Below are 21,530 nucleotides of genomic sequence, written 5' to 3' on the forward strand. Positions count from 1 at the left end.
TCATACGTTGGTCATATTTTAGAGCATATTTTGGTAGATACACATATTTACCTAAATCGATAGATGAATAACATACATAAACAAATGCTTATGTAAAAGGAAAACCAGTCGCGTGAAGCGAAATAAATACATTTAGTCAAACTCACAGAATGATACTGAACGCACTATATTTCACGAAGACAATGCTTCGCGGATACCCCGCGACCAAGACTGAAAGCGCTGACACACTATGATTCACTTGGGAAACGTAGCTGATAGCTTGAAGTGACAAGCAAGTATAGCGCAGTAGCGGACAGGGCAAAATAGCGTGCTTTTCTGTATCCCTTATAACTTTCTGAGCTTTTTTTTAAATTCCAAAAATAACATCTATATGTTTTTTTTAATCAAGATATGACAAAAGATAAGATGAAATCATTTTTGGATCGATTACTAATATTTTAGTTTAATTAAAATTTTGATATTTTTAACTACTAAACTTATCAATTAACTTTCAAGCTTCCAAGTTGAAATGTTTCGTCGAAGATTGCTTGACCCAAATTTCAATCAATTTGATCGAAAAAGTTGTATGACAGTGCCACCTCAATTATTTTCTTTACAAAAAGCCGGGTATGACGTCGTCATCAAAGACATTTATCGAAAAAAATGAGAACAAATTTCGGGATATCTTTTGCAAGAACTCTCATGCAAAGTTTCATGAAGATCGGTCCTGTAGGTTTCTCGGTATCGCTCAACACACACACACACACACACACACACACACACACACACACACACACACACACACACACACACACACACACACACACACACACACACACACACACACACTCACTCATACAAACACACATACACCACCACCCTCGTCTCGATTTCCAGTCTATATTGGTAAAAATTGACTAAATCTAAAAAGGAAACTATCACATATAGTACAGATGAAAAAGAATACAGTGAACGTGGTGTAAGTGTATGTTGTTGTTAATGTAAGACGTTGATGGCTACCAAGTATGACTTGCAACACCAGCAAACCTCCCGAGCTAGAAATTTCTTATTGTAAATTACTAGTGCATGACACAAGTATTCACCAGAGAGGGAGCAACCAGACACCTGCAGACATTGTTAACCGTGACATATCTGGTAGATTGCGAAATTGTTAAAAATTGGCCAAATGGATGCTTTCATGCGTACAAACCCAATTTTGTCAAGTTGTGTGGTTTTTAGAAGCGAAACCTTGTGTCCTGTATCCCAATAAAACGTACTGTCTGATATTAGACCTGTTTCCCGGTTTGAAATGTGTATGCCATTAAAGATGGAAGAGGGAGTGGCCCAATACATGAACAGGTCCAATAAAGAGCCATCTCCCTTAACTCTGGAACCTAGAGAGTGCTTGCAATCTTATTTGCTACGTTGGTGTATCGTTTTGGCACATTTAAAAGCGTGCGTTATCCAGGCCATTGTTACTGTGCTTGATTTGACTTTATGAAATAAATTCATGACAAAATACATGTATTATCAAGCCTCTAAACGGCAAATGCACTATGATTTTAAATGATATGAACGTCAGTGCTGTTGTTGCCGTCATTTTTGTGTGCAAGAGGAAGTCCCTGTGAGTCATGTTTTCCTTATGGATTTCTGTGCATGTTCTGTGTTTTTCTTCCACATTCTACAGCAACTGTATTCGAACAACAACAACAACAACAACAACAACAACAACCTTTGGCCTTGGTCGATAAAAATGAAGACGTTAATGATGCTCCCCTCGGAGCGACATGCCACCAAACATTTTATAAACTATTATTTTGGTTGTTGTTTGGTCTCTGTCCGACCTTGCGTTTGTCAGCCCGCAGTACTGCGGTGCTAACATAACTTTCTCAAGCAAGTATGGCTCACATCAACGAGAAGACAGGACGTCGTGAAACAAACTGTGTGTGTGTGTAAGCGTCACCAAAGACATTTATCGACAAAAATGAGGAAAAAAACGTGTTCACGTCGACTGGACAGGCAAACAAGTAGACAGCCTACATTGAAGAAGCACCAACACGGAAAGTTGTACATGTACACTCTTCAAAAAAAGTTAATGATCGGTTGAAAAACGGATCTAATTATAAAAAATTGCCAAAAAATTAAACATCGACATAACAATTAAAAGATTAATGTGTTATGTTTGAAGTAACAAATGAACAATGAGTCTTAACCTAGAATTTTGTTTCGCAGGCAGAGTTATTTCCCTTTGTGGGACTTCTCAAAAGCTTCTGCATTTTGGAAGAAAAGGGGTGTTTTTTATAGCCCCATGAAATTTGCGGAACGCATGCCAGGGCAAAAGGTTGTGATGCACGTGCTACAACCGGGTCCTGGCTATGAACATCGCTCACCAGCTTGTGTTAAAAGGTTGACACGCTGACACAATTATGCACAGTAGCAACATGCCCCCACGAAGAAAACTGAGCGATTTGGATAGAGGAAGGGCAATAGGATGGCTACAAGACGGTGTTGCTGCCAGGCAAGTGGCCCAGAGGCTTGCAGTGGGTCCCTCTTTCTTTCTTTATTTGGTGTTTAACGTCGTTTTCAACCATTCAAGGTTATATCGCGACGGAGTGGGTCCCTCTGTCATCATCAGACTAAAACAGAGATTCCACGCAACTGGAAGAGTGCAGGAGCGACAACGTTCTGGTCGGCCCAGAGTCACCACACAAAGAGAGGATCGCTTCATTCAGAGGCAGGTCATGCAACAAAGAATGGCTATGGCAAACAACATTAGGCAACGCCTACAAGCTACCACCAACACTGTTGTTAGTGGTCAGACGATCCGAAACCGCTGACACAACTTTGGCCTGCGTGCAAGGCTTCCAGTCCGAGGAACAACCCTGACTGCTAATCACCGAGCAGCTCGCCAAGCCTGGTGCACTCAACATGTGAGGTGGCAACGTCAGCAGTGGGCTCAGGTGTTGTTTACAGATAAGTCCCGCTTTTGCTTGGAACCTGCTGATGGTCGCATCCGAGTGTGGAGTCGTCGCGGAGAGCACTTCGCAGAAGGCGCTGTTCTGGAACGACAGCGTTTTGGCGGAGGCTCTGTGATGGTCTGGGGAGGGATCAGCACACGTCTAAGGACACCTCTGTACCATGTAGTGGGCAACTTGACCGATGTCCGCTACCAGAATGAGATCCTGCAACCCCTGGTCGTTCCAGCCCTCCAAGCTATCGGCCCTCGTGCGATTCTTCAGGATGACAACGCACCTCGCCATCGCTCTGCAGCTGTAAACACCTTCATCCAGCAGGCCAGGGTCAACAGGATGCTGTGGCCAGCCAACATCCCGGACCTGAACCCCATAGAGCACATGTGGGACGAGCTTTGTCGTCGGGTACAGCAACATCACCCTCCTCCTGCCAATCTGGGTCAACTGCTGCAATGGCTCCAGCAGGAGTGGAATGGAGTTCCCAGAGCATTCATATGCAACCTGATCCACTCCATGCGCCAACGACGTCGATGTGTTCAATGCCTGGCACACAACGGAGGGCACACGCGTTATTGACACTGATTCACATTGTTGTGAATTCCATTTTCGAGGGTTGTCACGTTTGACACACTCTAGCTAAATTGTCGCTGCCGCGTTCGATCTTTGCTTTGTTTGTCATTACTCCTTGGTTGTTCAATTATATAATTTTTAAAAAATGAAAGAATTCGGTCTTGTCTGTTTTGTGTGGCGTGCTTGTAAAAAAGTTATCCTTAAATTGTTTTGAAGAGTGTACATAGTAGTAGCGTTTGAAGAGATTGAAATATGAAAAGGGCGGCTATTAAATCTCTCGGGTTACTATGCACACAACAGAAGGTACCCCGAAAACGCGACACACATCAGTGCGGACATACTGCGCAGTTGAACAGAATTCTAAGTGTGCAGCCATTTGCAACGAACAACCTCGAGCGTATTGTTTGCTTACCGAGAACTAGTTCCGTGTTCTTTTCTTTGAACAAGGATACAGTCAACCTGTAAGCGGACGAGAGAAGAATGATATCATCGGTGCATGGAACAGTAATTCCTTTGCGACGCTGTTTTTACATTTAGTCAAGTTTTGAGTAAATGTTTTAACATAGACTGGGAATCGAGACGAGGGTTGTGTGTGTGTGTGTGTGTGTGTGTGTGTGTGTGTGTGTGGAGCGATTCCCAGCAAACTACTGGGCAGATCGTCATAAAACATTGCACACAAGTTCTTGCACATGATATCCATAGACGATTTTTTATTTTTATTTTTTTATATTGAACTTTGAGGTGGTACTTTTACGCACTTTTTTTCAATGACAATCATTGAAATTTTGGTCAAGCAATCTCCGACGAAGCCCGGACAATATGATTGCATTTCAGCTTCGATGCTTCAACATTAATTGATGAGTTTAGTCATTAAAGGTTTCAAAATTCTAATTAAAATTAAAATGTTCGAAATTGATTCAAAAATAAACTTTGCCAAAAAATCTATTGCAACAAATTTCAAACCCAAATTAAAGCATTAATCCCCGTGTCATTTCATTAAAACTTTATATGCCAGTTACGGCCGTTCACAGAACCTTCAGTATTATCTTTTGGATTAAATATTGCTTGTACAGATGTGGGAAGGTCGGGTGGAAGGAAAGGATATATAGCACAGGCAGAGGAGCATACAATTAAGACACCAAAGACAGAGGTTGCTTTAACCTATCTTTTATTGAAGTAAATGTAACTAAAAATAATCGTCCTGATATGGCTCTGCGTAGTCGGCTGGACGTTAAGCAACAAATAAACAAACAATAAACTAAAAATAACCAGCAGGTAGCTTATCTAACTCAGAAATGTTCCAAAACAGTTTAGCTAAGTCTGGTAGCAACCAGAGACAATGCTATCTATAAGTTATAATACAAGAAATAGCAATGCTTACATCTAACCAGAAATAGCAATTATGAATTCTGATATCTACCGGTACCAGAATCAGCTAGAAACAATAACAGAACCAGAAAATATGTATTTAGTGTAAAACCAGAAACAATATGTATTTCTGGTGCAAACCAGAAATATAAACTATGAATATGAAACCAGAAATAGTGTTATAAGGTAATTATTCTAGTAGCAAGAAATATAACTGAGTTCTGGTATCAACCAGAAAGCAGTATAATTAAAAAGGCAATATTATTCTGGTAGCAACTAGAAAGCAGTATAATTAAAAAGGCAATATTATTCTGGTAGCAACTAGAAAGCAGTATAATTAAAAGGCAATATTATTCTGGTAGCAACCAGAAAGCAGTATAATTAAAAAGGCAATATTATTCTGGTAGCAACCAGAAAGCCGTATAATTAAAAGGCAATATTATTTTGGTAGCAACCAGAAAGCAGTGAAAAAAGGTTGTTATTCTGGTAGCAACCAGAAATATAAACTATGAGTTCTGGTATCAACCAGAAATAGAAATTATGACTGCAAGCCTAGAATCTTCTGGTGCAAACCAGAAAGCAGTGTAAAGAAGAAGGCAAGATTCTCCTCAGTGAGCACACTTGAAACCTAAACACAAAACCTACTGCTGACGCTAGTCGCGAAACACAAGAGCACGAATTCAAAACCACAAGTCGACCGATTACAAACGTCGCGCCAAACTACATGCTAGACCGGTTCATGACAACCCAATAGGAGCACCGCACAGCTCACTATCACAAATCGCATTGTCTGCTCTACTGTAATGCTCGCTCTTTTAAACACAGTGGTACCCCCCGCGGGTTAGGGGGAGTCCCATATTGGTTGGGACGAGAAAGAATTTACCCGATGCTACCCAGCATGTCGTAAGAGGCGGTGGACTGACGATGCTGCGAGTATACGGTCTTGCTGAAAAATGGCATTGCGTTCAGTTTCATTCTGTGAGTTCGACAGCTACTTGACTAAATGTTGTATTTTCGCCTTACGCGACTTGTTTTTTTTCACCACGTATTTATTTCATGGTTGTTGTTGGTGTGTGTTTTGTTTTTTTGATTTTGTTCTTCCCCCATCCCCCGTGGTTTGTATAAGAGTCTGTGGCCTTAGTATAATACACCATTATGAGCTCTCTCTCTCTCTCTCTCTCTCTCTCTCTCTCTCTCTCTCTCTCCCCCCCTCTCTCTCTCTCTCTCTCTCTGCACCTCTCAATCGCTCTTTCTTTGTACCTCTTTAAAATCGCTCTCTCCTTGTCTCTTCCGCTCTCCTCTCTCTCCATCTGTCTTTCTGTCTTCTCTCGCTTTCTTTCTCGCTCGCTCTTTCCCCCTACCCCCTCTCTACCTCTCTCTCTCTCTCTCTCTCTCTCTCTCTCTCTCGCATGATACCGTATATACATACACGGATGTTTTTCTGTGTGTGAGTTTGTGTGTACGATACCGTGTGTACGTATGCGTTTGTGCGTGTGTGTGTGTGTGTGTGTGTGTGTGTGTGTGTGTGTGTGTGTGTGTGTGTGTGTGTAATGAGAGAGAGAGAGAGAGAGAGAGAGAGAGACAAGACAAGACAAGACAAGACAAGACAAATTCTTTATTAACGAGGGTAATGGCATAAGCAAACAGGTGGGTTTTTTACATCCAGCCCTCGCCCATGACAATACGTTTAAAAAATGTTAGAATATGAATCAAAGAAGTAATGACAAGTCGCGTAAGGCGAAATTACTACATTTAGTCAAGCTGTGGAACTCACAGAATGAAACTGAACGCACTGCATTTTTTCACAATGACCGTAGTCCGCCGCTCGTGCAAAACGCAGTGAAACTGACGAGCCTGTTTAGCGCGGTAGTGGTTTCGCTGTGCTGCATAGCACGCTTTTCAGTACCTCTCTTCGTTTTAACTTTCTGAGCGTGTTTTTAATCCAAACATATATCTATATGTTTTTTGAATCAGGAACCGACAAGGAATAAGATAAAATTGTTTTTAAATCGATTTCGGAAATTTAATTTTAATCGTAATTTTTTTATTTTTAATTTTCAGAGCTTGTTTTTAATCCGAATATAACATATTTATATGTTTTTGGAATCAGACAAAGATGAAGAATAAGATGAACGTAAATTTGGATCGTTTTATAAAAAATAATTTTAATTACAATTTTCAGATTTTTAATGACCAAAGTGAGACATACATATACACACACAAACCAGGAGTGAGAGCGAGAAAAAAATGAGAAAGAGAGAGTCGTCAGTAAGTAGTGGTATTGACACGTAGCGATAATGACACGTAGCGCTAAAAGATGTAGTGCTGTCGACCCGTAGTGATAATGAACGAATGATAGCGACTCATCGACAAATTATTTGTAGCACTAATCAACGTAGCGAACGGACACATTTTCCCGTCAAAATCAGTACGAAACTGTTTTATGCAATTCATCTTATGGTTCACATAGGTCCAATACCCCCTGCGGGTTAGGGGGAAGAATTTACCCGATGCTCCCCAGCATGTCGTAAGAGGCGACTAACGGATTCTGTTTCTCCTTTTACCCTTGTTAAGTGTTTCTTGTATAGAATATAGTCAATGTTTGTAAATATTTTAGTCAAGCAGTATGTAAGAAATGTTAAGTCCTTTGTACTGGAAACTTGCATTCTCCCAGTAAGGTCATATATTGTACTACGTTGCAAGCCCCTGGAGCAATTTTTTGATTAGTGCTTTTGTGAACAAGATACAATTAACAAGTGGCTCTATCCCACCCCCCCCCCCCCCCCCCTTTCCCCGTAGCGATATAACCTTCGTGGTTGAAAACGACGTTAAACACCAAATAAAGAAAGAATAAAGAAAGAACATAGGTCCAATATCACACGCATTCGTACTTTGTGCTATTTGAAGACGATTGGAATACACAGAACTTGTAGTGGGGGACTGTTTCACTCTGATCTGACGAATGTGTATGAACGGAAACGCTTTTCGTACGAACGGAAACATGCACTTTTGTACGAACGGAAACATGGTGTATGAACGGAATCTGCATGTTTTCAAAAGACAAGTGATTGTACAAAAACCATGGGTTTCTATAAACTTCTGTTCAAGCGAAATGTCGTAACAGGCAATTGTTTTGTTGATCATGTGCAAATCAGGGGTCAGATTCGATAACAGAGCGAGAAAAACAAGAAACTGTTAAAAAATCAGGCAATTTTGCCACGTTCGGCCCGCGTGTGTTATTAGGATTACTAGCACCTTGGTACTTATCGTACACATAACAATATCACACATAGCCCAACCATTTCGCTACCTTATTCTTTCAATATCACACAAGCGCGCTGCCCACACGACTTACCACAACGTTTTTCCCCAAGCAAGTGACGAAAATGAGGCTGGATAAACGGAAACATCCGGTGGATGAACGGAATCAGTTGACACACCGTGATCCCGGAGAAGGCGATTTTTTTGTTATCGTAAGAATGCGTCCCATGTTCATCGAGAGACAAGTTCAAGGGCGCGCAATATACCCCTGATGAGGCAGGAAAAAAATAGGGGGAAATTTTAAAGAAAAGATATGCTTATTTGACATTTTACATTCAACTACATTCAGGGGCAGCATGCAGCCACAAAAATGAAGACAGTGTCTAGTAATACGCAGAATATACGCTAATTGCAGACATACTGTAACTTCCACGCATATGACATTTTTGTGAAACGCGTCAACAGTAGCTCTCGCATTTTGAAGATATTTTTCGAAATACTCGTCATTAAGGTGGCTTACTTCAGTTTTCAACTAATAAATGAATGCAGATTCCAGACCTAAGATTAAAGTAATGATTTTAGAAACTTCATTTTTCGAAAAAAGTTGGACCGATTTGGCGACAATTTTTGAAAACGTCCCATATAACATATTATTTCCTGAATCCAAAAAGATATAGATATGTTATGTGGGGCGGGAAAATAGTTCAGTCGGGCGCGGCGGTGGCTTCAAAACCAGTTGTCACTATTGGCGTGGGTTCGATCCCCACGTTCGATGAGGGATTTATTTCCCTGAGTGCAGACTCTCTTCGATGTTCGAACACTCACGTATGCACGCATGCGCACGATTAAAAACTAAAGTTCACAGCGAAAGTCTCAGGGCTTCCAAACACCAATACACTTTTTTTTTTAAATTTTTTATGGAAAGCGCCGTATTGTATGGTAGCTCGCTTTCCCCAGTGAGAAAGCAGCCCGAATTTTAATGAGGGTAACCTCAGTCTTAGGACTATATGAAATCATATCCTTATCCTTATCCTTCAGATTGAAAAGAAGCTCAGAAAGGTAACAAGAATAAAGAAAAGTCAAGCGCATTTTACTGGCGATCAAAGGGGCAGTTCTGTACGCTTTTCACGTGAATAGGGAGGTTTAGAAACTGCGTCCCTATCAGCTACGTCACCTACCAGGACACCTATCTCACATGCGGGTCGCGCTGCGTGTGGTGATTAGGTACGTGTTCACGTAGCAAACGCTTCCATACGTCAGCGCAACGTATGTCAGATTTTATCAAGTCCAACCATCCGAGAAGGGTGTAAGGATGCTCAATATTTTCTGGAATCTTTCCTTCACGCTTCAGTCCATATTTCATAATTCTGGTTTGTATACATCGTAGTCGCCGATGCGTCAAGGCGCTGAGACTTACGTCGCGTATCCTTCTGTGGGCCTATTGAGTGTGCTCGCCTCGATTCACTTCGAAAAGCAGACACAGAAAGCAAAATACCGCTCGTTCAAATGTATTTTGTAGTTAAATCTGTTCAGTGGAATGAATTCAATACCTACGGTAGAAAAAATAATGGAAAAGCTCCCCTAGAATGGATTTTAGTGCAAATGTGTCGGTGTCTTGATAATACGTGAACACTGTGACCTTCTTTTTGACAACTAATTCTGAGCGTTAGATACCACGTTACGTGCATACTACACCCCTATCAACCAGCACGGTTGGCCTAGTGGTAAGGCGTCCGCCCCGTGATCGGGAGGTCGTGGGTTCGAACCCCGGTCGGGTCATACCTAAGACTTTAAAATTGGCAATCTAGTGGCTGTGCTAGGACTGGTTGGAATAATGTGACTGGGTGAGACATGAAGCCTGTGCTGCGACTTCTGTCTTGTGTGTGGCGCACGTTAAATGTCAAAGCAGCCCTTCGTGGTCGGCTGGGCGTAAAGCAAACAAACAAACAAACAAACAAACAAACACCCCTATCACTGCGGGTATTCCCACTGTCGATCGCTGTGCGTGCTTCTGATACGGGCGTGATCACCAAGACAACGTATCTCATATTACTTTAAAATCTAAATATGAACCATTCAAATAAAGTATGAGACCTCCTCTTACAGCATTTTCTTATATCCTGGCGCATAAACCACATTTTTTAGTTGTGTGGTTGCTTGACTAAAATTAAATAAATCGGGTGACCCGTTCCCACGGCTCTGCGATATCACAGCAAACCATGAAGCACGCAAGGACGACCCAAGCTAAATTTAGAAATGTCATCTCGACCAAAATACTCCCAGGAAGCGCATGTTCAAAAAGACTGAAAATTCAGCATAACAGTAACCTTTTCCCAGGAACAGATCAAGTCTGCTTGGTAACCCAATGCACGCGTGTATCATGTGTGTGTGGTGGTGGGGGGTGTTGTTTAGTTTTGGTTAGTAAAACTGCCTAGCAAGAATGTTTTGTTTCATAAAGACTTTGTAAACGACCATAAAGTAATGTTCCGTCCAATTCATTTGAATTGAAGGCTAGGTTTGGGTACACACATAAAGGCATGCGCGTACGCACGCACACACGCACACCCACAAACACACACACAGACAGACAGACAGACAGACACACACACACACACACACACACACTCGCACACACATGGCGTCGCCCATTTACACAGACAGACAGACAGACAAGCAGACAGACATACAAACACACACACATATACACACATGCACATGACAGTCAGAAACACTACGACGCCCACTTACACACACCCTTATAAGCGGGGGGTGAAAGCGTGGTGGCCAGTGACCCAGAACGAACACAAACCAACGCTCGAAGTTCGATTGCCCTACTTTTCTTTTCTGTTAAAAAATTATTGACTTTACCTGCTGGTTAACACTCGGTATGATCTGGGTCAGTGGAACATAACTTCCACGTGCAGCACACAGCGACACCGACACAATGACAGCAGCAGTTTCAATCACTGGGTATTTGTTGCAGACTTTAGCGCGCTGTCCACGATTTTTTAAAGCACGAGTTTTGGAGTTTTGCCCTACTTTGATAGGTGACGTGGTATCTAACGAGCAGTTTTTGCAACTTTCCTCTGCGTGACTTATCTCGATAGGGATAGGTGAGGTCGGGGTACGTAACGCAATATCTAAACATCCCTTTTGTGTCAGCGCTTCCTCGGCCGCGGGGTATCGGCCAAGCTCTTGTCTTGGTGAAAAAACCCAGTGAATTTACTATCATTCTCTGTCAGTTCGACAGATTGACGGAATCATGAATGTATTTACGCAACTTGTTTTCATTTGGTGTTACAACGACTGCTACTGGTCACACACTAAGAGGAATGTTAGTGTTGTCTTCTGTGGGAGAAAGCCTGTCATTCAGTCTCAGTCGTCATTTTTGGCATGTTTGTTTTCGTTGTTGTGGTTGTGGTTGTTGGTGGTAGTATGTGTGTGAGAGCTTTGTCCTTTGCAATTTTTGCTTGTTTTTCCGTTTTCTCTGTGCGCCGTCTAGCACGTGCAGTTTTCCCCCGGTGTAACACGAGAAAATTACTCCCACAAAATGTTTACTCCCGAGTAAAGATTTCGTACGAAAATGTTACTCCCCTTACGAAAAAAGTACTCCCCCCTAACACGACAAAATTACTCCCCACGACAGGTGTACTCCGAGTAAAAATTTCGTACGAAATCTGTACTCCCCTTCACGAAAAAATGACTCCCCCGTAGCACGAGGAAATTACTCCCCACGACAGGTGTAGGCCTACTCCCGAGTAGAAATTTCGTACGAAATGGTTACTCTCCTTCACGAAAAAATTACTACCCCGTAGCACGAGGAAATTACTCCCCACAACAGGTGTACTCCCGAGTACAAAATTCGTACGAAAATGTTACTCCCCCAACACATTTTGCAAGACATTATTATTTCCCTTACAAAATATTATTCCCCTTGTTACGAAGAATTTCTTCCCCTCATTTTGCAACAGACTTTTACGTCATACTAGCGCCAACAGTAATGTGTGTGTTCAGAGCAACTCCCGGAAAATTATTTGGCAGACCTTCATGAAACTTTACATACACATTTTTTCAAGGTGACATCCCCAGAAATACATGATGATCCGGTTTTTCAAGGTGACATCCCCAGAAATACATGATGATCCGGTTTTTCAAGGTGACATCCCCAGAAATACATGATGATCCGGTTTTCCAAGAGTTCAGACGGCGCTGTCACGACCTCATTTTTTAAACAAATTTATAAACAAACAAACAACAGATCTAACAACATGTTGAGAAAGAACAGGTCAAGCAAATAAAGAAACACACATGAAAACTAACAATTGTTAATTTATTCCAAGAATAACATGAGGAGTAACTTATTCTGACAGTAAAGTAATCGTGGAGTAAAACTTTTGTACAGGGAGTATTTTTTCGTACGTCGAACAAAAGGAAAATAATTAAGCTTAGTCAGTAAAAATTTCGTGGAAGGAGTAATTTTTTCGTTCCTTGTGGAGTACTTTTCTCGTACGACAGGTGTACTCGGAGTAAAAATTTCGTACGAAATTTGTACTCCGGAGTCAATTTTTCGTGGAGTAAAAATTTCGTGTTACACCGGTGTCACGAACTGAAACCTCTGCTGAACAATCCTTCTCATTGCGGGCAATGCGCATGCGCCAATCTTGGACTTAAAAAATGCGACCCTTTGACCGAACGAACCATGGGTTAGGGTTAGGATTAGGGTTAGGGTAAGGGTTAGGGTTAGGTTGTTCACGACCTGATTAATCTCCCCATGTTAGCGCATGCGCATTGATCGGAATGAGAAGGATTGTTCAGGCAGAGGTTTCAGTTCGTGACACGTACTTTTGCCAACCGCTAAAACAGGTCAGTCTCCTGGCTAGCTGTCACACGAGGGCCTGTTAACCCGTGATTTGTAAAAATGTAAAAATATCGCATTCCAGAAAGTAATACATGCCTTTTATTATTATTAATATTTGTTGTTTAGAGCCTCTATGCTGGGTGGTGGGGGGTGGTTTGGGCCGGATAGGTTAAAGGCACAGTGCGCCTCCCGTAAACCATCACAGATACTGTCAGGCTTTTTACACACAGTACAAACACCCTTCCATTTGAACGCTCACCAAACGGGAACATCCTAGGTGCCCTCCGTAAGTGAGGCTGATGGGGTCTATGTCGACCAAAAGAGTGGGATTCCCTGTAGGTGGAGTTCCTGGAGGGGGATTCCCTGTATACAGGGAATCCCACAGGGTGGAGTTTTTCAATAAAACTTGCAAACCATACTCGAATTTCTAAGAAATATCAAAAAAGATTGAAAAACATCAAATTTTACCGATGTCGCCAAGCATCACGTGACTTTCAGCGATATCAGCGACACGCTACAGGAACTAAATCCTGTGGTATTCCCTGTATACAGGGAATCCCCCTCCAGGAACTCCACCTACAGGGAATCCCACTCTTTTGGTCGACATAGACCCCATCAGCGTAAGTGAGGAACCGCTAGCACTCAACAACACTGAAATTAAACACCCAATGAAGGCGGATATTTCAGTCTCGGTCACTCCTTTTAACTTGCTGAAAAGTCCCTGTGCGTACAAATTAAGATTACTCAAGTCAATGTTGCTACTCAAACCGTTGCACAGTTCCATAGACTGGACCCGGACATTCTTTGGACTCGCTTCTACGCCTCGCTCGTTCTTTGACGCAGAAGAATGTTAAATATTGGGAGGGATGATTACATGTTTGCCCAGATTGGCCAATACATCATCAGAGCCTGGCGGTGTTTATGGTGAGTGAGCCTGTATCAAATATAGTGGGAAAGGCGGGCCGGGCCGTTGAGGAGCAGTTCTGCAAGTAGCGGGCCCTGACAGAGGCAGAGTAACGGCCCCTGTGTCTACGCGCCAGTGATGGAGGCCACCGTTATGTCTGATTGCCCGCGCTGCCTTTCCTACTTTACGGCCGGTCTCACTCACCCAGTGGCCATTACAACGGCGCCAGCTCCCTTCCTAGGCCCTCATCATTGCCACCCTCTCCTGCCTTCGTCGCGTGATCAATATCCTGCCACCCTCTTTGTGGAACGCAAAGGAGCCCCTCTCTGGATTTCACTGTCATCCTCCTCAAGTTGGTCCGTAGGAATCGACCTTCTCAAGCTGGCCAGGATTTTGCTGACCATGCTGTCCTGAGAAGACGTTCGCACCACTCGCACTTTCTTTGCCCCTTGTTGAGGAGACTGAGACAGCATTTTCTGTAAACTTGCCCCAATCTGCCTGTTCTCTTCCCAAAACTCCTGTTTATCTGTTTGGTTGCACCTTTCAGACAGACAGACAGACACTAGTCGTATATATATATAAAGACTAGTGTCTGTCTGTCTGTCTGTTCGCGATGCACGGCCAAAGTTCTCGGTGGATCTTTTTCAAATTTGGACACCGTATTCAGCTACACCCCGGACACAACCTCATCGATGAGATATTTCAACACGTGCTCTCAGCGCGCAGCGCTGTGCGCGCTGAACCGATTTTGTTGTTTTTTGTCTGGATCCACTACCAGTAACTCTTCCTTATCTTCTCCAGTGTTTTCAGCCGCGATTATCTCCCTTCCTCCGTGTGGCGTCAATCCATATTCCCGTTACTACGTTACTATTTTTAGAAGGTCACTGCACGTTACTATTTTTAGAAGGTCTCCAGTGTTTTGCGCGTTTATCTCCTTTCCTTCGTGCGCCGGCAAAACCCGGCGTACACCCGGCAAAGCCGTGTCCCAGGCGCAGCGTGGTATTCGGCTCTACTTCTTCCCGGCGAAGACGGTACCCGGCGAAGCGGGTAATCATCTAGTTGGTTAATGTACGGGGACATTTTTCCTCCATGAAAGTTTTGTTTGCAAAGGAGTCTTGTTCCCCAGAGAACACTCAGTTGCGGTGGTACATTTGTTTCTTGTCAGTGTCGGTTCTTAACCAGCTGAATCCCTTTCTTTCTAACAGATTATTTGCCGGGAGCAGAAGGGTAAAATCAATGGTTTCTTTTCGTCCGATTGCTTGTAGGTGTTCGTGACGGTTTGGCATTTACCTAGGCGTGTACGGACTGGCAGGAAATGAACGTCTGGCCTTGTGGGAAGGGCTGGTTTTCCTTTGGCATTGATTGAGTCATGGTGTACAAAGTACCATGAATTAAACATCTTCCTATACGGCAGTCCCACGTCCTTGCTACAAGCCACCGACCTCAAGGACGACATCCGGGCTCTCTTCCCCAATCCATCAAGCAGCCAATAAAATTCAAGGGACCTTTGCGCTCGACTTCCGGCTGGTGTCTTTAGGGAATAAAAGGTTTGTGGCGCCAGTTTCAGACTGGTCCTTGTGACCAGGACTGACTGCTGCTACTCGCCTATTCTGGCACCTCTCCCCCTCCCCCTTTCCCAATCTTTACAAAAAAGTAAAGTGATCCTGCAGCCCGTTTTCCCTGGTCCACATACACAAAAAGAAGGATAGGATTGAATTTATGGACACAGACTCGTTTACACAACACCTCGGACATGTGGAGAAAAAAATTGGTAAACTTGGAACATTTGTATTTATGAAGTTAAGATTCTGAAGGGGGTCTGCTTAATTTGTTAGAATGTGGGTGATGTTTTTCCCAATGTCCGACACGGCGAAGATTTGGAAAAGCAAAAAATAAGAACACCTGAAAAAAATAGTCTTCGAAACGAAGCAAATGCTGTAATAACATTAATAACACTAATGTCCTGCTTAGAAAGAAAACGCAAGAAAGGGGGGCTTAAAACCGCGAACGGAAACAAAATTGCTAAGTAACATTGATTCAGCAGAGAATGTGGAACTTGAATACTTGCCTTCTTAACTGAACACAGAAGTGGACACTGTAAAGGCATGCGTATGTAATTTAGCATCTTGACTATATAACCACTCTGACTTGCATCACTCTCTATTGGCTGCCAGGATCTTCAAAGAGAGAGAGAAAGAAACCAAACATGGCACCAGCAGGGGAGGCGGTTTGGGTTGATGAACTGTTGGTGGAAGTGGAGGCCTGGCTTTACCGCACAAACTGCCGATGATCAGTAAATGGTTACACAAATAGACGGTCCGCTTTATATTCGTCAAACACTCCCTTCCTGAAATCCTGCAGTGGGGCATTGCGGTTATGAAATTAAAGGCCCCTCCTGTTTTTGGAACCGCAGGAGCTTTCTAGTTTGCTGTTAGGTAGATTTTTGGTTCCTCTTTCCTGTCATGCTCTCTTTTTCTTCGTGAATTCTTTTCTTTTTTCTGCCTTCTTGCTCATTCACCTGTATTTTTTCCAAAAATCTCTTCTCTTGCCGCTTGTCTCGCGATTCATGTATAGTTTAATCTGTTAGTGTTCTGATGTAAGTCCAGCAGTAGATAGGTTAAGCCTATTTTAACATACTGGAAACTGGTAATCTTCCAGTAGGTATTAATTTAGTTTTACTAAAGCCTGCTGGGACACAAGTAATGGGTTAGTGCATTTGTAAACAGGAATCGCTTGACAAGTGGCCCCCTTCATCCCCCCCTTCCTCGTCCTGATATGGCTCTGCGTAGTCGGCTGGACGTTAAGCAACAAATAAACAAACAAACCTTCCTGAAAATTGTCTGTTTGCTTGTTACGCCTTCAAGGGAATTTTATATCAACAGCAGGTCGTGAATTCCAAACATGTGGACACTTTTGCCAACATTTGCAGAATTTGGCCAGCCCGAATATGTTATGCAACTACAGTGGCTGTAGAAGCTGCATTATTATGCTGCATAGACTGGTCAGTTGTTTTCTTGCTTGCTTGTTGTATCCAGTCAGAATACGTCCACTCCGGCAGCTGTGCGCGTATCCCTGATTGAGTGGCCAACTGACCGCTTTGTGTCCGGCAGCACAGAAGGGCGAGGCAAGGCCTCTAGAGACAAAGGTTTCGTTGAGCGGGCCACAAAGGCAGGCCGAAAGGTGTGCGTCCGATAAGCTGATTAACCTAATGGACCGTGGTCTCGCCACTCAATGTGCGCACACCCGGAGCTCCGCTGCTCCCTCCCTGTCTCTCTAAGTCCCCGGCAATAAGGCCCGAGTGCTTTACTTCGCCAGCTTAACCCACTTACTTTCTGTCCACCGACCCCGGGCTTTCAGTGTAGACCGCAATGAGACAGTCACTCGGGCACTTTGGTAATGAAGCTAAAAGCAGAAAGCAGAAAGACCAGAAACAGAGGATCTAAGCCCAAGGAGTTAAGACCATTGGCGAGAAATGATTGAACTGACACGGCAGAGTCAAGCGTACGTAAACTAGAGGTCTATCTCAGGAGAGCACGCCAGAATTACATACATGTTTTTCTGGGAAGTAACCGAGGACCAGATCACTGCAAAATTAAAATGTTTATGAAGGATCACAGAGTTTGTTTTTTGTTTGTTTGTTTTCACAGTACAGTAGACATAATCACATAATCAGAAATGTACCTCACTTCCATCAACCTTGCAAAAAGAGGTTGAATCGTACGTAAAACGTTATAGATATTCGTCGGGATGATTGTGTTTCACTTAATTTCACGGAAAATTCAAAGTATGAAATGTTCCGCGTAAAAATTGGCATGCAGGCATTCGGCGCTAATGTGTTCTCGGAGTCCCCAGACTGGCTGGCTACACAGTAACAAATGTAGATGGCGTCAGGCGGTGCCGTAAATCAAGCAAGGAGGATGATATTGTGGATGGCAGCTAATTGAGGTGAAGCCTTTGGCAGCAAGCCCCGATCTTTGTAACCAGCTCTCTCCACACTGCAATCGATTGCCCACCACCACGACCAAAGTGATTTACGCCCTGTAGATCTAATTGATTCATTGGTCACGCCAACCAGTGTGGATAACGCCTATTCATGTGTGTCTTTAATATCCAGCCAGCGGGAGGGCTGATCCGATGGGTCTTCTGATTGGAACTGGGAGACAGAATGGCTTCGTTTTCTTTGGTCCCAGCTTTGTGCTTTGTTCCACGCTTGGAGTCAGGCCTGCCTGCAATCGGTGGGAATCGATTGGGGAGAGTTGCGTGCCTGTTGGCACTGTGACGTCTACATAAGTAGTCATCATATCGGGTCATCGCTGGCCCTGCTCCCCACTGACAGCGGGGAAAATGACTTGTCAGGAAATTTACGTCTGTCCAGTGACCGGCGCACGGAGCACTCGATAAACGTCGCGCCGGGGCGGCCACCTTTCTCAGCCCTTGGTCTGCTTCCTGTGGAATTGCACCCCTTTTTTGCCTGAAAGACTGGGTCTTATTGCAAAAAATAGCTCTGGGGAGGCCGGTCCTCCTTGGAGTCGCAGCTTTGATTCAGATCAGCTTGATATCGATTTTGGTGCTTGGCCTGAAAGAAAACATGAAAAATCTAAACATGATTAGCCACAAGTCTGGTGGTGAAGTTTGTTGTGGTCGAATGCGCTCGTGCACAACACCAGAAATACACTATGACTATGTGCAGTGAATATAAATGGTATACTGCCTATGCACCTCCCCCATTGTAGAAAGCTTTCCTTGTGTTTTCGCCGAATAAAGCATGTGGCTATACTTTTTTTCCTTGTCTCGAGAACCCAGGGACGATACGAGACCGATTCAACATCTTAGTCCCTGTTTTGTTCTCGTCCAACTCTCTGAAAACTATTCACATTCAAGGCGTACCACAGTAAAAGGTTACCTGTTTGTTAAAACGTAATTCCTTGTCCAGTCGGTACTTTCCATCTTGTTGAAAATCTCTTTCAAGAAGTGTATCATCTTGCCCGCGGTTACGACTCGGATACTCAATATAAATACTCTATGACCAAGAAGAGCATTTGTGATTGAAGTAGTCTTGACATCGAACCCCATCTCGCTTTTCGAATGTTCAGAATATGGCGATTTCAATCTTTCGCCAGTCTTTCCTCGCAAACCTTTGTTTTTTGCTGACCGAGAGTGAATATGAATTGTGTAGTCGCCCACCTCTCCCCCCGAAAATTTGACAAGGGAGAAAAAAAGATGACTCCGTTCAGAATCTCTGCATCATAATTGTTTTTCAGCGTTATACTTCCAGTGATGTGCCGGCGGAGTAGTTCTCTGGGGACAATAGCGGTTTTTCCAGGAAACAGCCCTTCCATTACTGTGAACCTGTCGTCTGTCTACCTTCTATCTGGTGCAGTCAGTGACAGTGGACCACTCAGCAGCGATTTGCTCCCTTGGGAGGGAAAACTATGTGTAAGCAGTCATGCAATTATATACTACCCGTCATAAAAAAAAAATTAGGCAGATGCGTTTGAGGGCAGATCTTTCTGATAGGGCTGTTGATTGTAAAACCAAGTGTATGAATAAAAAGGCCATTCATTCCCCTACCTTATTCAGAAAACAGATTGAGTTTACATGACGTAGTGTCTATACAGTGGAACCTACAACACAGACACCCTCCAAAATCAAATTCGCAAAATCAAGGTTCCCGCGTTAAAATCGACAAAAAATCAGAACAACTAAACCGAAACATGTTTTGCATGTCAAAAGACAGAACAATCAATTCTGCATCCAAAACAGTCTGTTTCCAGCTGAGGTTAATTTATAGGGCTTTGCCCACAAACCGCTACTTATTTCTGAGAAAAATTTTTGAATCTTCTAATTGTTCGTTTTGTAACAATGAGGAAGAAACAATTAATCATTTGATGTGGCATTGCCAGCATATTAACAGGTTTTGGCAGGAACTGTTAAATAACAGTTATCATGTTACTAATTTCCGGTTTTCGGAAGCGGTGGTATTGTTTGGAGTTCAGGAAAATATGTTCACTGATAAAGCCTTAGATTTCATTATTTTACTGGCCAAATTTTATATTTACAAATGTAAATGGAACTCTGAAAGACCGATGCTTCCGATATTCTTGAAATTTTTGAAAAGTAGATATTTATTGGAAAAGTACAAGGGGGGATTAGCAGAAGATAAGTTTGACCGCCTCTGGCAACCATATTCTAACCTGGTTTCATGAAAATTGTCCAGTACTAGGCTCTACTCCTCCTCCCTAATTCGTTAACAGTATCTTGATATATATTCTGTTGTAAACTTGAATCTTGTAGTAATCAACTTTTCCCCTCTCTCTCTTTACTTCTCTCTCTTTTCTAGATCATTCTTTTTTTTATGCATGTTGTATGTATGTATGTGGCGATGTGAACTGTGATGTAATGTATAATGTGTTGTATAAAAAAAATAAAAAAAACAGAAAAAAATTATTAAAGGGAAAAAAAACCAAAAAAAAACCCCAGTCTGTTTTGTTTACATATCTTGTCTAACATGCACGCTATGGCATGCTGAGCGGTGTATGTTGTCAATCCTCTCAGAAGGCATAAAAGGCAGTTTTTGAAGCAGTTTTAGCGGGTAATGAGACACAAAATAGAACATTTTCGTAGCTCCTTAACGCAATTGCCTTAAAACTTTCAGTGATTTGTGCTAACACATGTCGTAAACTACACACGGAATCTCAAGTCATTTGAGATATTAGTTCTGCTGTTATGCAATATGCCAGAAAATGTTTTAAAAATAAAGATGTACCCTGTCCGATTGAACGGAAAAAAAATTAGCATGCATAAAGAAAAATGAAAGCTTCAATTTACCCTTAAATTTATAACATTTTCAACAATGGCTGTTTGCAGCGCACTTGTTTAAACGCACACAACAATTCTTTGAAAATGCTTTTTCAAGAGCCATGATTATAGTATAGGTGCAGGCTCAGCGCTCTGAATGAGTCAACTTCTTAAAGACTACTTTCGCGTTGAAATCCTCACACCACCCATGTCTGATAAAATATGTACATGAAATTTGATTATTTGGTGCATCTGTTATTGTTTTTGAAGATAACAACAAATACTTTTCTTCGATGAGTCAGCAAAGAACTTCCGTCAAATTAAAAACTCTTTCTGATCTGGCATGACAAATAACAGCAGACATAATGTCTCAAATGACTTAAAATTCCGTATGTACTTTACGACATGTGTTAGCACAAATCACCGAAAGTTTGAAGGCAATGCTTTGAGGAGTTACTGAAATGTACTGGTTTTTGTCTCATTAAACACCAAAACGGCCCCCAAAACCGCCTTTTACATCTTCTCAGAGGAATGACACCTACGCCGTTCAGCATGCCATAATGTCATTGTTAAACTAGATATGAAAACAAAACTGACTGATTCGGATGCAGGTTTGATTGTTATTTCTACTGACGTGCAGAACATGCTTTGTTTTAGCAGTTCTGATTTTTTGTCAATTTTAACGCGGGAACCTCGATTTTGCGAATTTGATTTTGGGGGGTGTCTGTGTTGTAGGTTCCTTCTTCTTCTTGTCGTTTGCTGTTAGATCGTCAGTCCGGACTGCAGGGCGAAACGTGCTGTCCTCTCCAAGTCCTCTTTG

General features: G+C 42.6%; 1 protein-coding gene across 2 annotated transcripts in view; it reads left to right on the forward strand.

Annotated features, from left to right (window-relative positions):
• The window catches only part of LOC138966255 (cytokine receptor-like factor 1), a 104,145-nt gene that overhangs the window by 43,084 nt on the left and 39,531 nt on the right, over positions 1–21,530 (forward strand). The window lies entirely within an intron of this gene.

Source organism: Littorina saxatilis, linkage group LG5, assembly GCF_037325665.1.
Source record: "Littorina saxatilis isolate snail1 linkage group LG5, US_GU_Lsax_2.0, whole genome shotgun sequence".
Lineage (NCBI taxonomy): Eukaryota > Metazoa > Mollusca > Gastropoda > Littorinimorpha > Littorinidae > Littorina > Littorina saxatilis.